General features: G+C 36.4%; 1 non-coding gene and 2 pseudogenes across 1 annotated transcript; all 3 read right to left on the bottom strand.

Moving 5' to 3' along the window:
* Positions 1–4,435: 4,435 nt before the first annotated feature.
* Positions 4,436–7,209, bottom strand: LOC129251553 (large subunit ribosomal RNA; annotated as a pseudogene).
* A 442-nt stretch (positions 7,210–7,651) lies between these two features.
* On the bottom strand, positions 7,652–7,832 carry LOC129251538 (5.8S ribosomal RNA; annotated as a pseudogene).
* A 591-nt stretch (positions 7,833–8,423) lies between these two features.
* LOC129251539 (small subunit ribosomal RNA) lies at positions 8,424–10,414 on the bottom strand. Its single transcript, XR_008582994.1, has one exon. It is a non-coding gene; the product is annotated as a small subunit ribosomal RNA (ribosomal RNA).
* Between the last annotated feature and the right edge of the window lie 7,086 nt (positions 10,415–17,500).

Raw genomic sequence — 17,500 nt, 5'->3', positions numbered from 1 at the left:
TGCCCCCCCACTCGCTCTAGTTCCTCACGCGAACGGCCCTCAACCAAAATGAGAAGGTCGTCCGCATACGCACAGTGTTTACAGAGTGGCTCTAACTGCCGAAGCAGGGAGTCCATCATGAGGTTCCAAATGAAGGGACCACAGACGGATCCCTGCGGACAGCCTCGCTCCACCCCAATCTCCACACTCCCGCCCACTCCTACCATGGATGCTTTTCTGTCCGAAAAATAACTCCGCCATAGAGTAATTTCCGGACAGCCAAGCTCCTCTAATCTCTGCAACACACGATCCCAGCGCAAGTGATCAAATGCCCCCTTAAAGTCAATAAATATGCCAAGGACATATTTATTGACGTTTTCCCTAACTACACTCTGAACATACAACCACGCATCCTCTATACCACGTCTTTTCCTAAACCCATACTGCCTATCCGACCTAACACCCCGAGTTAGCTCCTGAAGCCGCTCAACCATAACCCTTTCCAGCACTTTTCCAAGTACTGGAAGGAGGCTGATACCACGATAAGATCGAGGATCGCTCCTGATCTTATCGGGCGACTTCAAGAGTGCAACGACCCTAGCAATTTTCCACTCGCGTGGAAAATATCCCTCCCATATGCATTTATCATAAATGGCCTCCAAATATTCCGGAATGAACTTCCACAAGCATTTGCACATCTCTCCGTTCAAACCATCGAAACCTGGAGACCTTTTAGACCTGACCAGGCCAAATGCATAATCCAACTCCTCAGCTTCTATTGGAGGGACAGGCACCTCTTGTGCAGGAGGAACCTGAACCTCAGCCCTGGGAAAAAACTCGCCTAACAGAACATTGGCACACTCTCTCCACGTCGATAATACAGTATCACCTACGCGAAGAGAGCTAGCCATCTCATTTCGACGACCCCGACAGATCCTATAGACCTGTCCCCAAGGGTCGTCCCTATTTTCCCCCACAAATCTCCTCCACTCCTCCTCCTTCACTCTCACAAGCATCTTCTTATACTCTTTCATCCCTACGCTAAATTGATACTTGAGCTGAGACAGATTCTCCGAATTGGTCCGCCTGCCGCGTTGAAACAAACGCCTCAAGCGTCGGACAGACCTCCTCTTTGAATTTAACTCACTCGTCCACCATTTCACACCTTTCATTCTCACAGCCCTAGCTTTCCTAAACAATAAGTCATTCACACCCCAGACACATTCATATAGACGAGCAATTTGCTCGTCAACCCCCAATTCCTCAAACTCCCTAAGCGGTATATCCAATACCGCTTCCCTAACAGTATGTCCATATCGGTTCCAGTCGGTACACGAGGTACGCCATCGCCTCAATGGACTCCCCCCTTCTAGCTGCGGGGTACGGGGAGTAACCATAATTTGTATTAAATTATGGTCACTAATTCCCCAACCCCCCCTAACACTCCATTTACACTCGAACCTACCCGCTGCTGCGTCATTCATGAGCGTCACGTCAATGTCACTCACACCTCTAGGCCCCTCAAACGTATACCATACGCTTGGTTCGTTTGCTACAAGAAGGTTATTCGCCACAACCCACTCGCTCATAACCTCACCCCGAGTGTGGCTCCGATATCCAGCAGTATGCCTGGATACCTTGCTGAACCACATCGGGGAGGTAGCATTCGCGTCAAGACACACGATGGCAGGAATGCTACTCTCAAGTAGTAGCACCGCATCAATGTATCTTAAGTAGGGCTCTAGAGGCTCGTCAGACTTGCAGTACAAGCTGACGACATTCATTCTGCCGAATTCCCCCTCGACACACACACATACTCCCCACTGTGATGAGTCAACTACTACACAAGAGTAGCTTGGCTCACACACAGCTACTGCGGCCTTGACTCCAAGGTCCGTAAAGACCCTGAAGCCCCCAGGAAGGCCTCTCACCACCCCATTGGTGGAGTATGGTTCCTGGAGCAAAGCAATGCCGCAGCCCCCCTCCGACATACACGCCCCCAATTCACACATCACGGCATATGACCCCTGACAGTTCAGTTGATATAGTTCAACCATCAATGTCTAGCGTTCGCACGGGCAACAATGGCACAGTACACCGGGCAGACAGTGGACATCATCAGATGTCCGGCTGGCTTGCCCTTAAATGCACAGTTGCGACAATGCGGGGCATTGCCACAACCTGCACTCCTGTGTCCTTCTTGCCCGCACCTACGGCAGACATCCTTCTTGGCTCTGCATTCTGCCACCCTGTGATCAAACCCCATGCATCGGAAGCAGCCGGGCGTCAGTTGGTCTGGCCGTACCCGGAAGGAAAACCACTTTATGTAGCAACGACCTGCTTCCAGGAGGGCGGACATTAGCATGTCCGTTCCCTCAAGGACAACATTCGTCACCCCATCGGGGCTGACCTTCCAAGGACGGCTGATCATCCTCACGTCCTTCTCACGGCACCCAGGGCTGAACTCCTTGAGGTTCAACCGGAACAACTCTCCCATGAAGTCTTCAGGGGAGATCTCCGTGTGGACCCCCTGGACCACAACCCTAGGCCCCAGCTTCCGGCGTATGCTCACATCGAGCCCCACTTCGGAAAACTTGGCATTTTTTGCCAAGTTATCCCTCTCGGCAACGGATGGGGTGCGAATAATCGCACCTCCATCCTTCAACGGGCGCACCTCGTGCACCCTAACCCCCATGGAAGGCCCTACCTCCTTCACCACTTTCTTAATCACCTCCTTGGAAGTAGTGGGGGTTTTACCCCTCACTACGACCGACCAGGTCTCAACTGGCTTGGGCACCGGCAACGCGGGCAACACAGGCGCAGGCGCCTGAGGTGCCGGCATCATCGCTGCACCAGCCAGCGCAGCTCCAGCCGTCCTCCGAGGTGCTTCCTCCCTACTTGTCTTTGTGGCTTCTAACCGCCCACGAAGATGGGCGATCTCCGCCACCATCTCCACAAAAAGCTCCTCGAACTCCAAGGAGTATCCCAGGAGGTCCTTAGCTAAACTCTTCGGGACGCCGTCCATGTCTATGACGGCTCCACTAAAGGCCGTCACAATGGACTTGAAGCGCCCCATAAACTGCGCCCCAACTTTCTTGCGTTCGGCATCCCCACCGATCGCACCCAAACCTTTCAGGGAAGCACCCAATTCCCCACGGATTTCCTCCAAACGCTTCCCTGCGGGACCTAATTTTTCCCCCGTCTTCCGCCCCTTGCGCCCACTCCCAATCTTTCCGCTTTCGGAACCACCCTCGCTTCCACTCACCTTTTCAGGTACCCTTAGGGTTACCTTCTCCACCGGAACCGCTGTACCTCCAGCGGTCTTCTTCTTAGTACGGGGAGGAGACCGCAAAATCACCTCCTCCTCTCCGGACGTCGTCTCGTCCATTGCAGACGATGGCACCGCCGAAACGCTTGGAAGAGGGGTGTTCGCCCTCTTCCTCACTCCTTCTAATTTGGGCATTGCCCAACTCTCCACCACTAAGGTTGCCGAGTTCGCCGTATAAAGGCCTCCCGAGCAACAACAAAAACTGGGTCCCTTTTGGGCAACGGCAACTACTGCACGGCAGGAGTGAATCCCGCACAGGCACGCACACAGCGGCTGCACCTATCGGCGAGCCAAAGCAAAGCGCGAGGGCGTAGCCCACAGCGCCAACCAAAGGTTTGGCAAAGGCCACCACCAATGCCTTGCCGGACAGAACACTGTTCCCCGAACAAGGACGGGTCGACCAAGGTGGAGCTAACGCCGAGCTCGACCGCAGGCAAAAACACAACACGCTTTGGTCGTAGCACCTGCACAAGGTATTCAACCTTGGCGCAGTACTGTACCCACGCACAAAAGGGGACGCTCTTTTTGCTGTTGCCAAATATGGCAATATAGCGGCACGACAAACCTAGTGTACGCCCGCACTGTACTTCCACGCCGAAATGTAACGGCACACGCACACGAGAAGGACGCCAAAAATTAGCGGCACACGCCAAAAACCACGCCAGAAATAGCGGCACTCAAAAGTTGTAAACAACTTACCAACAAGGTACACTTGTACGCAATGTACAGCCACGCAAACGGTGGCGTCACTAGCACAACACACCACGCCGAAAAATAACGGCACGCCCGCAAAGTTGTAAACAACTTAATGGAAAATTTCCAACGCTGTATCTAGCGGCACTCACACGCACGCACAATGTGTCTGTAGCACGGAGTATATTGGCACTCACTGGAGTGTCCAACAAAACTACCGTACGGCACTTAATCACTCGTAAACAGTGTACAGCTACTACAAAGTAGCGTCACTCGCACAACGGCACTTTCAATCACAATTAATTGTAAACACTGTACCGCTATGGTACAGCCACAACAATATTAGCGTCACTCGCACAACTGTAATACACCGGTTATCACACACGAATATAAACGCAAAAGAAATCGCAAAAATCGCTAATCACCACTTAGCACACGACACGTCCGCACTATTCAACAGTCAAACTGAGAATGAATGAGTAGATAGGGACAGTAGGAATCTCGTTAATCCATTCATGCGCGTCACTAATTAGATGACGAGGCATTTGGCTACCTTAAGAGAGTCATAGTTACTCCCGCCGTTTACCCGCGCTTACTTGAATTTCTTCACTTTGACATTCAGAGCACTGGGCAGAAATCACATTGTGTCAACACCCGTTAGGGCCATCACAATGCTTTGTTTTAATTAGACAGTCGGATTCCCCAAGTCCGTGCCAGTTCTGAATTGATTGTTAATTGATAATCGTTATAATTTAAAAGGAATATATATCGAATGATATAATTCCTTAAAAATTTTAGCAAGAAAGTTCCACAATTGGCTACGTAACTACTATCCGGGGAACAAGAATCGTAATTCTCTATTTACCCAGAACGAGTACATAAACCATGGTATTGCTTCCCAATCAAGCCCGACTATCTCAATCTTCAGAGCCAATCCTTATCCCGAAGTTACGGATCTAATTTGCCGACTTCCCTTACCTACATTATTCTATCGACTAGAGACTCTTCACCTTGGAGACCAGCTGCGGATATTGGTACGGCCTGTTGAGAAGTTTGCGTGACCCCACCATAAATTTTCAAGGTCCGAGGAGAAAATATCGACACAACAGTAAATGTCATGCTCTTCTAGTCCATCTACCATATCTCTCTTCGAAAGACTTCCATGGTAGTACGACTATAAAACAGAAAAGAAAACTCTTCCGATATCTCTCGACGGCTTCTTTATGGTCGTTCCTGTTGCCAGGATGAGCACAAGGCCCATTTTTAATAACAAACGGATACTCAACAGGTTACGGAATTGGAACCGTATTCCCTTTCGTTCAAAATAATTCAAGTATTTTAATTATTTTTAAATATATTTTTATTAATATTTTTTTTTATTAAAAACTTGAAAATTTTCGGCTTTCGCCTTGAACTTAGGACCGACTAACTCGTGATCAACCACTGTTCACACGAAACCCTTCTCCACTTCAGTCCTCCAAGGTCTCATTCGATTATTTGCTACTACCACCAAGATCTGTACCAATAGCGGCTCCATGCAGGCTTACGCCAAACACTTCTAAGCACACTATTGTACCCTCCTACTCACTAAAGTTTCAAAATTTATAAATCAATCGAAATTGTTTTATAAATCATCTACTTTAGCGGTAATGTATAGGTATACAACTTAAGCGCCATCCATTTTAAGGGCTAGTTGCTTCGGCAGGTGAGTTGTTACACACTCCTTAGCGGATTACGACTTCCATGTCCACCGTCCTGCTGTTTTAAGCAACCAACGCCTTTCATGGTATCTGCATGAGTTGTTAATTTAGGCACCGTAACATTACGTTTGGTTCATCCCACAGCGCCAGTTCTGCTTACCAAAAGTGGCCCACTGGGCACATTATATCATAACCTCAACCTTCATATCAAGAAAGGTGAGGTTCTTACCCATTTAAAGTTTGAGAATAGGTTAAAATCGTTTCGACCCTAAGGCCTCTAATCATTCGCTTTACCAGATAAGATTATTTTATATAATTTTTAAATGCACCAGCTATCCTGAGGGAAACTTCGGAGGGAACCAGCTACTAGATGGTTCGATTGGTCTTTCGCCCCTATACTCAATTCTGACAATCGATTTGCACGTCAGAACTGTTTCGGTCTTCCATCAGGGTTTCCCCTGACTTCAACCTGATCAAGTATAGTTCACCATCTTTCGGGTCACAGCATATATGCTCAAGGTACGCTCCAGTTAGAGGTATAAATAATAATAAATTATCATTATACATAACTATATGGAACGCCCCGGGATTGAATTAATTGACTATTTATTAAAAAATAGACTAAAAATTAATCCCATTATATTTAAGTTAAGTTAATTATGCCATTAAGTTTAATATAACTCAATGACTTGCACATATGTTAGACTCCTTGGTCCGTGTTTCAAGACGGGTCCCGAAGGTATCCTGAATCTTTCGCATTGTTAATCATATAAATGCATACAAATAAATATTAATATCATAGATATTAAATTTTTTGTAAAATTCAAAAAATGAATTTTAGCATTATATATAATAAAATCTATCAACACTTTATCAAATCATTAGTATTTATTTTATGTTAATATGCTTAAAAAGCAAATTAATTTAAATAAACTTAATATCACCAATGATCTTTTGATAAATACTTTATTATGTTAATAGATTACAATGTCCTTATATGAAAAAAATGCACATTATTTTTTTAATTATTTAATGATGAATTTTTCATAATGGATATTCAGGTTCATCGGGCTTAACCTCTAAGCAGTTTCACGTACTATTTAACTCTCTATTCAGAGTTCTTTTCAACTTTCCCTCACGGTACTTGTTTACTATCGGTCTCATGGTTATATTTAGTTTTAGATGGAGTTTACCACCCACTTAGTGCTGCACTATCAAGCAACACGACTCTTTGGAAATATCTTTCTAGTAATCATTAACGTTATACGGGCCTGGCACCCTCTATGGGTAAATGGCCTCATTTAAGAAGGACTTAAATCGTTAATTTCTCATACTAGATATTAAGATATTCCATACACTGCATCTCACATTTGACATATAGACAAAGTGACTTAGTGCTGAACTATTTTCTTTTCGCTCGCCGCTACTAAGAAAATCCTTGTTAGTTTCTTTTCCTCCCCTCATTAATATGCTTAAATTCAGGGGGTAATCCCATATGAGTTGAGGTTGTTTTAATATTCTTTTTTTATCTTCTCACAATTTAATAAAAAAATTATATCATCTTTTCATCTCTATTTTTCTTTTCTCCTTTTATATATTGTAAATATATAAAAATAATAATAATGTAAAATGAGGCAATCCTAGAATAAAAAATTTAATTTTTATGCTAGACATTCCTCCTTTTAATTACATATATAAATTATTATTTTATATATATATATAAATAATATGAAAATTTTTTGTAAAGAATACTTAGATTCAATATTTTCATCATTTCATTTTATTTGAGAGGATTTTTTTTTTAAAGAATATATAATAAATAAAATTCATTATATATCTTTATTTTTTTTGCTATTAATATTATGAATTATTTAAAATCCAATAATATACACATTTGCTTAAATTCAATTATTTTTATAAAAGAATAAGCAACTTATTTAGCATAGTCTTACAACCCTCAACCATATGTAGTCCAAGCAGTACTTTAAAATTGAATTTAATGTACATAACAGCATGGACTGCGATATGCGTTCAAAATGTCGATGTTCATGTGTCCTGCAGTTCACACGATGACGCACAGTTTGCTGCGTTCTTCATCGACCCATGAGCCAAGTGATCCACCGCTTAGAGTATTTTTTTATTTATTTTTATTTATAACAAATGTCAATTTTTTTTTGCATATATTAATTGAAAGAGTAAAATTAAATAATATTAATAATATATAAATTGATTTTCTTTCAATAATATATATCAAATATATTTAACTCTAAACATTTTTATTAAGTTGCGAATGTCTTAGTTCAACAATAATACAGTGGTGGTATTTATTATGATTCAATTATTTTGTATTTTTTTAATCATTTTATGTATATATAATAATATAATAAATATATACCACTTTTGTTATTGTGAACAAATTAACTTATCATTCAATCAAATGAATAATAAGTACAACTTTTTATTTTCATGTTTAAAGGTTTTTAAAAGAAAAAAATAAGAAAAAACATTACAAAATGTACCATCATATATTATATTTAATATGATATAATTGATGGATCACAAATTGAATGAAAAAGAATAAAAAGAATTATGGATTCAAAATAATTATATAAATTTTTTTTTTTTTTTTCTTTTTTTTTTTTTTTTTTTTTCTTTTTGTTCGTTTGTTTGCTTGTCTGTTTGTTTGTTTGTTTGTTTGTTTTTCTTACGGATATGGAACACAATAATGATCCTTCCGCAGGTTCACCTACGGAAACCTTGTTACGACTTTTACTTCCTCTAAATAATCAAGTTCGGTCAACTTTTGCGAAACAACCGTGACACACGAGGCGTCACAGTGATCACGTCCGGAGACCTCACTAAATAATTCAATCGGTAGTAGCGACGGGCGGTAAGTACAAAGGGCAGGGACTTAATCAATGCGAGTTAATAACTCGCACTTACTGGGAATTCCAAGTTCATGTGAACAGTTTCAGTTCACAATCCCAAGCATGAAAGTGGTTCAGCGGTTTACCCGGACCTCTCGGTCTAGGAAATACACGTTGATACTTTCATTGTAGCGCGCGTGCAGCCCAGGACATCTAAGGGCATCACAGACCTGTTATTGCTCAATCTCGTTACTGCTAGACGCAATTTGTCCATTTAAGAAGCTAGTGTCCTTATAATGGGACAAACCAACAGGTACGACTCCACTTATATAAACACATTCAAACACTTGTACATTCAAGATGTACGCATGAAAGAAGGCTATATAAGTTTCAACATCATAATCCTGAAAGCATCTATTTAATATATTTGAGTCTCGTTCGTTATCGGAATTAACCAGACAAATCACTCCACGAACTAAGAACGGCCATGCACCACCACCCATAGATTCGAGAAAGAGCTATCAATCTGTCTTACACGCTTATGTTCGGACCTGGTAAGTTTTCCCGTGTTGAGTCAAATTAAGCCGCAGGCTCCACTCCTGGTGGTGCCCTTCCGTCAATTCCTTTAAGTTTCAGCTTTGCAACCATACTTCCCCCGGAGCCCAAAAGCTTTGGTTTCCCGGGAAGCGACTGAGAGAGCCATAGTAGTAGCTACACCCAATTGCTAGCTGGCATCGTTTATGGTTAGAACTAGGGCGGTATCTGATCGCCTTCGAACCTCTAACTTTCGTTCTTGATTAATGAAAACATCTTTGGCAAATGCTTTCGCTTAAGTTAGTCTTACGACGGTCCAAGAATTTCACCTCTCGCGTCGTAATACTAATGCCCCCAAACTGCTTCTATTAATCATTACCTCTTGATCTAAAAACCAATGAAAGTAGAACAGAGGTCTTATTTCATTATTCCATGCACAAAATATTCAGGCATTTGGAGCCTGCTTTAAGCACTCTAATTTGTTCAAAGTAATTGTACCGGCCCACAACAACACTCGATGAAGAGCACTGAAGTAGGTTTAAATAGGAGGAATATATAAAAAATACATTGTATTAATTATATATAAGAACTCCACCGGTAATACGCTTACATACATAAGGTAATGTACATACCACAATATATAGTTGTACTACCCGTATGAAGCACAAATTCAACTACGAACGTTTTAACCGCAACAACTTTAATATACGCTATTGGAGCTGGAATTACCGCGGCTGCTGGCACCAGACTTGCCCTCCAATAGGTCCTTGTTAAAGGATTTAAAGTGTACTCATTCCAATTACAGGGCCTCGGATATGAGTCCTGTATTGTTATTTTTCGTCACTACCTCCCCGAACTGGGAGTGGGTAATTTACGCGCCTGCTGCCTTCCTTAGATGTGGTAGCCGTTTCTCAGGCTCCCTCTCCGGAATCGAACCCTGATTCCCCGTTACCCGTTGCAACCATGGTAGTCCTAGATACTACCATCAAAAGTTGATAGGGCAGACATTTGAAAGATCTGTCGTCGGTACGGGACCATACGATCTGCAAGTTATCTAGAGTTCAACCAATTTAACGATCAAATGATCGCTTGGTTTTAGTCTAATAAAAGCACACGTTCCATAAGGTCCGTGTTTATATTGCATGTATTAGCTCTAGAATTACCACAGTTATCCAAGTAACTGTTAACGATCTATGGAACCATAACTGATATAATGAGCCTTTTGCGGTTTCACTTTTAATTTGTTTGTACTTAGACATGCATGGCTTAATCTTTGAGACAAGCATATAACTACTGGCAGGATCAACCAGAATAATATTTTTATTTATATATTTTTCTTTGTTTTTCATATTTGAAAATTTCATAAATTACGGTGTATATAAAAAGTAAAGGGGCGACCCCCCTTTAGCTTTTCTTATTAAAAATTCAAAAACCGTTTTTTATGAAAAAGAATTTTCGTTCTCTATATTATATATTTTATATAAAAATATAAGAACGATATTTCTTCTTAATATTTGCCAATTTTCAAATAATTTATCATTCTTAATAACATTTTACTTTTTTTTCAAATGCATTTTTAATGTAATAATTTCATATATTACATAATTTTTCTCTTTGAATTGAAATTAATAATTTCATAATTCTATTTTTTAATCATAAATATATATGATTGAAAAAATTTTCTCCTCTTTTCCTTTGTTTAAAATTTAATTTTTCTTATAAATTTTTGTTTTTCTTATTTTTTTCTCTTCATCATCTGTTTAATTTCCTGTATTTATACAAGAAACAAACAGTTGAGGATAATTTCTATGTAATGCTAGTATAGAATATAAAATTTTGAATTCAAAAATTTATTTCTATTTAAACTAACTATAGAAAACCAGGAATAAAATACAATAACACCAATATGCCATAACATGTTAGTATAGAATATAGATTCTTCATATATGTATATATATTCGAAAATTTTTTCTATTTAAACTAACGTATGGAAAACCAGGAATAAAATCATAATATTACCAGTTTAATATGGCTCAAATTCGAGTTTCATATAGTTATGATTCGATTTATATGCTTCAATATCATTGGTTAGTTAACTTTTGATATTTTCATATTATATCACATGCCTTCACCGTGAGTGTTTTTTGCCATGCACACCTCACATTGTCAAAAATGTATGGGAAAAATTTATTTCAATACATTTCAGTTTGATTTGAAATGTCTTTATTATATATTTTAGTGCCAATATGCCAAGGTTATATTCCATAACTTGCTATTTAAACTAACGTATGGAAAACCAGGTATAAAATCACAATATTACCAGTTTAATATGGCTCAAATTCGAGTTTCATATAGTTATGATTCGATTTATATGCTTCAATATCATTGGTTAGTTAACTTTTGATATTTTCATATTATATCACATGCCTTCACCGTGAGTGTTTTTTGCCATGCACACCTCACATTGTCAAAAATGTATGGGAAAAATTTATTTCAATACATTTCAGTTTGATTTGAAATGTCTTTATTATATATTTTAGTGCCAATATGCCAAGGTTATATTCCATAACTCTCTATTTAAACTAACGTATGGAAAACCAGGCATAAAATCACAATATTACCAGTTTAATATGGCTCAAATTCGAGTTTCATATAGTTATGATTCGATTTATATGTTTCAATATCATTGGTTAGTTAACTTTTGATATTTTCATATCATTTCACATGCCTTCACCGTGAGTGTTTTTTGCCATGCACACCTCACATTGTCAAAAATGTATGGGAAAAATTCATTTCAATACATTTCAGTTTGATTTGAAATGTCTTTATTATATATTTTAGTGCCAATATGCCAAGGTTATATTCCATAACATGTTAGTATAGCTAATATGAATTCTTCATATATGTATATATATTCGAAAATTTTTTCTATTTAAACTAACGTATGGAAAAAACCAGGCATAAAATCACAATATTACCAGTTTAATATGGCTTAAATTCGAGTTTCATATAGTTATGATTCGATTTATATGCTTCAATATCGTTGGTTAGTTAACTTTTGATATTTTCATATTATATCACATGCCTTCACCGTGAGTGTTTTTTGCCATGCACACCTCACATTGTCAAAAATGTATGGGAAAAATTTATTTCAATACATTTCAGTTTGATTTGAAATGTCTTTATTATATATTTTAGTGCCAATATGCCAAGGTTATATTCCATAACTCTCTATTTAAACTAACGTATGGAAAACCAGGCATAAAATCACAATATTACCAGTTTAATATGGCTCAAATTCGAGTTTCATATAGTTATGATTCGATTTATATGCTTCAATATCATTGGTTAGTTAACTTTTGATATTTTCATATTATATCACATGCCTTCACCGTGAGTGTTTTTTGCCATGCACACCTCACATTGTCAAAAATGTATGGGAAAAATTCATTTCAATACATTTCAGTTTGATTTGAAATGTCTTTATTATATATTTTAGTGCCAATATGCCAAGGTTATATTCCATAACATGTTAGTATTAGAATATAGATTCTTCATATATGTATATATATTCGAAAATTTTTTCTATTTAAACTAACGTATGGAAAACCAGGCATAAAATCACAATATTACCAGTTTAATATGGCTTAAATTCGAGTTTCATATAGTTATGATTCGATTTATATGCTTCAATATCATTGGTTAGTTAACTTTTGATATTTTCATATTATATCACATGCCTTCACCGTGAGTGTTTTTTGCCATGCACACCTCACATTGTCAAAAATGTATGGGAAAAATTCATTTCAATACATTTCAGTTTGATTTGAAATGTCTTTATTATATATTTTAGTGCCAATATGCCAAGGTTATATTCCATAACTCTCTATTTAAACTAACGTATGGAAAACCAGGCATAAAATCACAATATTACCAGTTTAATATGGCTCAAATTCGAGTTTTATATAGTTATGATTCGATTTATATGCTTCAATATCATTGGTTAGTTAACTTTTGATATTTTCATATTATATCACATGCCTTCACCGTGAGTGTTTTTTGCCATGCACACCTCACATTGTCAAAAATGTATGGGAAAAATTCATTTCAATACATTTCAGTTTGATTTGATATGTCTTTATTATATATTTTAGTGCCAATATGCCAAGGTTATATTCCATAACTCTCTATTTAAACTAACGTATGGAAAACCAGGCATAAAATCACAATATTACCAGTTTAATATGGCTCAAATTCGAGTTTCATATAGTTATGATTCGATTTATATGCTTCAATATCATTGGTTAGTTAACTTTTGATATTTTCATATTATATCACATGCCTTCACCGTGAGTGTTTTTTGCCATGCACACCTCACATTGTCAAAAATGTATGGGAAAAATTCATTTCAATACATTTCAGTTTGATTTGAAATGTCTTTATTATATATTTTAGTGCCAATATGCCAAGGTTATATTCCATAACTTGCTATTTAAACTAACGTATGGAAAACCAGGCATAAAATCACAATATTACCAGTTTAATATGGCTCAAATTCGAGTTTCATATAGTTATGATTCGATTTATATGCTTCAATATCATTGGTTAGTTAACTTTTGATATTTTCATATTATATCACATGCCTTCACCGTGAGTGTTTTTTGCCATGCACACCTCACATTGTCAAAAATGTATGGGAAAAATTTATTTCAATACATTTCAGTTTGATTTGAAATGTCTTTATTATATATTTTAGTGCCAATATGCCAAGGTTATATTCCATAACTCTCTATTTAAACTAACGTATGGAAAACCAGGCATAAAATCACAATATTACCAGTTTAATATGGCTCAAATTCGAGTTTCATACAGTTATGATTCGATTTATATGCTTCAATATCATTGGTTAGTTAACTTTTGATATTTTCATATTATATCACATGCCTTCACCGTGAGTGTTTTTTGCCATGCACACCTCACATTGTCAAAAATGTATGGGAAAAATTCATTTCAATACATTTCAGTTTGATTTGAAATGTCTTTATTATATATTTTAGTGCCAATATGCCAAGGTTATATTCCATAACATGTTAGTATTAGAATATAGATTCTTCATATATGTATATATATTCGAAAATTTTTTCTATTTAAACTAACGTATGGAAAACCAGGCATAAAATCACAATATTACCAGTTTAATATGGCTTAAATTCGAGTTTCATATAGTTATGATTCGATTTATATGCTTCAATATCATTGGTTAGTTAACTTTTGATATTTTCATATTATATCACATGCCTTCACCGTGAGTGTTTTTTGCCATGCACACCTCACATTGTCAAAAATGTATGGGAAAAATTAATTTCAATACATTTCAGTTTGATTTGAAATGTCTTTATTATATATTTTAGTGCCAATATGCCAAGGTTATATTCCATAACTCTCTATTTAAACTAACGTATGGAAAACCAGGCATAAAATCACAATATTACCAGTTTAATATGGCTCAAATTCGAGTTTCATATAGTTATGATTCGATTTATATGCTTCAATATCATTGGTTAGTTAACTTTTGATATTTTCATATTATATCACATGCCTTCACCGTGAGTGTTTTTTGCCATGCACACCTCACATTGTCAAAAATGTATGGGAAAAATTCATTTCAATACATTTCAGTTTGATTTGAAATGTCTTTATTATATATTTTAGTGCCAATATGCCAAGGTTATATTCCATAACTCTCTATTTAAACTAACGTATGGAAAACCAGGCATAAAATCACAATATTACCAGTTTAATATGGCTCAAATTCGAGTTTCATATAGTTATGATTCGATTTATATGCTTCAATATCATTGGTTAGTTAACTTTTGATATTTTCATATTATATCACATGCCTTCACCGTGAGTGTTTTTTGCCATGCACACCTCACATTGTCAAAAATGTATGGGAAAAATTAATTTCAATACATTTCAGTTTGATTTGAAATGTCTTTATTATATATTTTAGTGCCAATATGCCAAGGTTATATTCCATAACTTTCTATTTAAACTAACGTATGGAAAACCAGGCATAAAATCACAATATTACCAGTTTAATATGGCTTAAATTCGAGTTTCATATAGTTATGATTCGATTTATATGTTTCAATATCATTGGTTAGTTAACTTTTGATATTTTCATATCATTTCACATGCCTTCACCGTGGTGTTTTTTGCCATGCACACCTCACATTGTCAAAAATGTATGGGGAAAATTCATTTCAATACATTTCAGTTTGATTTGAAATGTCTTTATTATATATTTTAGTGCCAATATGCCAAGGTTATATTCCATAACATGTTAGTATAGCTAATATGAATTCTTCATATATGTATATATATTCGAAAATTTTTTCTATTTAAACTAACGTATGGAAAAAACCAGGCATAAAATCACAATATTACCAGTTTAATATGGCTTAAATTCGAGTTTCATATAGTTATGATTCGATTTATATGTTTCAATATCATTGGTTAGTTAACTTTTGATATTTTCATATCATTTCACATGCCTTCACCGTGGTGTTTTTTGCCATGCACACCTCACATTGTCAAAAATGTATGGGGAAAATTCATTTCAATACATTTCAGTTTGATTTGAAATGTCTTTATTATATATTTTAGTGCCAATATGCCAAGGTTATATTCCATAACATGTTAGTATAGCTAATATGAATTCTTCATATATGTATATATATTCGAAAATTTTTTCTATTTAAACTAACGTATGGAAAAAACCAGGCATAAAATCACAATATTACCAGTTTAATATGGCTTAAATTCGAGCTTCATATAGTTATGATTCGATTTATATGTTTCAATATCATTGGTTAGTTAACTTTTGATATTTTCATATCATTTCACATGCCTTCACCGTGAGTGTTTTTTGCCATGCACACCTCACATTGTCAAAAATGTATGGGAAAAATTCATTTCAATACATTTCAGTTTGATTTGAAATGTCTTTATTATATATTTTAGTGCCAATATGCCAAGGTTATATTCCATAACTTTCTATTTAAACTAACGTATGGAAAACCAGGCATAAAATCACAATATTACCAGTTTAATATGGCTCAAATTCGAGTTTCATATAGTTATGATTCGATTTATATGCTTCAATATCATTGGTTAGTTAACTTTTGATATTTTCATATTATATCACATGCCTTCACCGTGAGTGTTTTTTGCCATGCACACCTCACATTGTCAAAAATGTATGGGAAAAATTCATTTCAATACATTTCAGTTTGATTTGAAATGTCTTTATTATATATTTTAGTGCCAATATGCCAAGGTTATATTCCATAACATGTTAGTATAGCTAATATGAATTCTTCATATATGTATATATATTCGAAAATTTTTTCTATTTAAACTAACGTATGGAAAAAACCAGGCATAAAATCACAATATTACCAGTTTAATATGGCTTAAATTCGAGTTTCATATAGTTATGATTCGATTTATATGTTTCAATATCATTGGTTAGTTAACTTTTGATATTTTCATATCATTTCACATGCCTTCACCGTGGTGTTTTTTGCCATGCACACCTCACATTGTCAAAAATGTATGGGAAAAATTCATTTCAATACATTTCAGTTTGATTTGAAATGTCTTTATTATATATTTTAGTGCCAATATGCCAAGGTTATATTCCATAACATGTTAGTATAGCTAATATGAATTCTTCATATATGTATATATATTCGAAAATTTTTTCTATTTAAACTAACGTATGGAAAAAACCAGGCATAAAATCACAATATTACCAGTTTAATATGGCTTAAATTCGAGTTTCATATAGTTATGATTCGATTTATATGTTTCAATATCATTGGTTAGTTAACTTTTGATATTTTCATATCATTTCACATGCCTTCACCGTGAGTGTTTTTTGCCATGCACACCTCACATTGTCAAAAATGTATGGGAAAAATTCATTTCAATACATTTCAGTTTGATTTGAAATGTCTTTATTATATATTTTAGTGCCAATATGCCAAGGTTATATTCCATAACATGTTAGTATAGCTAATATGAATTCTTCATATATGTATATATATTCGAAAATTTTTTCTATTTAAACTAACGTATGGAAAAAACCAGGCATAAAATCACAATATTACCAGTTTAATATGGCTTAAATTCGAGTTTCATATAGTTATGATTCGATTTATATGTTTCAATATCATTGGTTAGTTAACTTTTGATATTTTCATATCATTTCACATGCCTTCACCGTGGTGTTTTTTGCCATGCACACCTCACATTGTCAAAAATGTATGGGAAAAATTCATTTCAATACATTTCAGTTTGATTTGAAATGTCTTTATTATATATTTTAGTGC

This window comes from Anastrepha obliqua, unplaced genomic scaffold (assembly GCF_027943255.1).
Source record: "Anastrepha obliqua isolate idAnaObli1 unplaced genomic scaffold, idAnaObli1_1.0 ptg000027l, whole genome shotgun sequence".
NCBI classification, from domain to species: domain Eukaryota; kingdom Metazoa; phylum Arthropoda; class Insecta; order Diptera; family Tephritidae; genus Anastrepha; species Anastrepha obliqua.
Note: the sequence above shows the minus strand (reverse complement) of the source record. Positions and strands in the feature narration are given on the sequence as shown.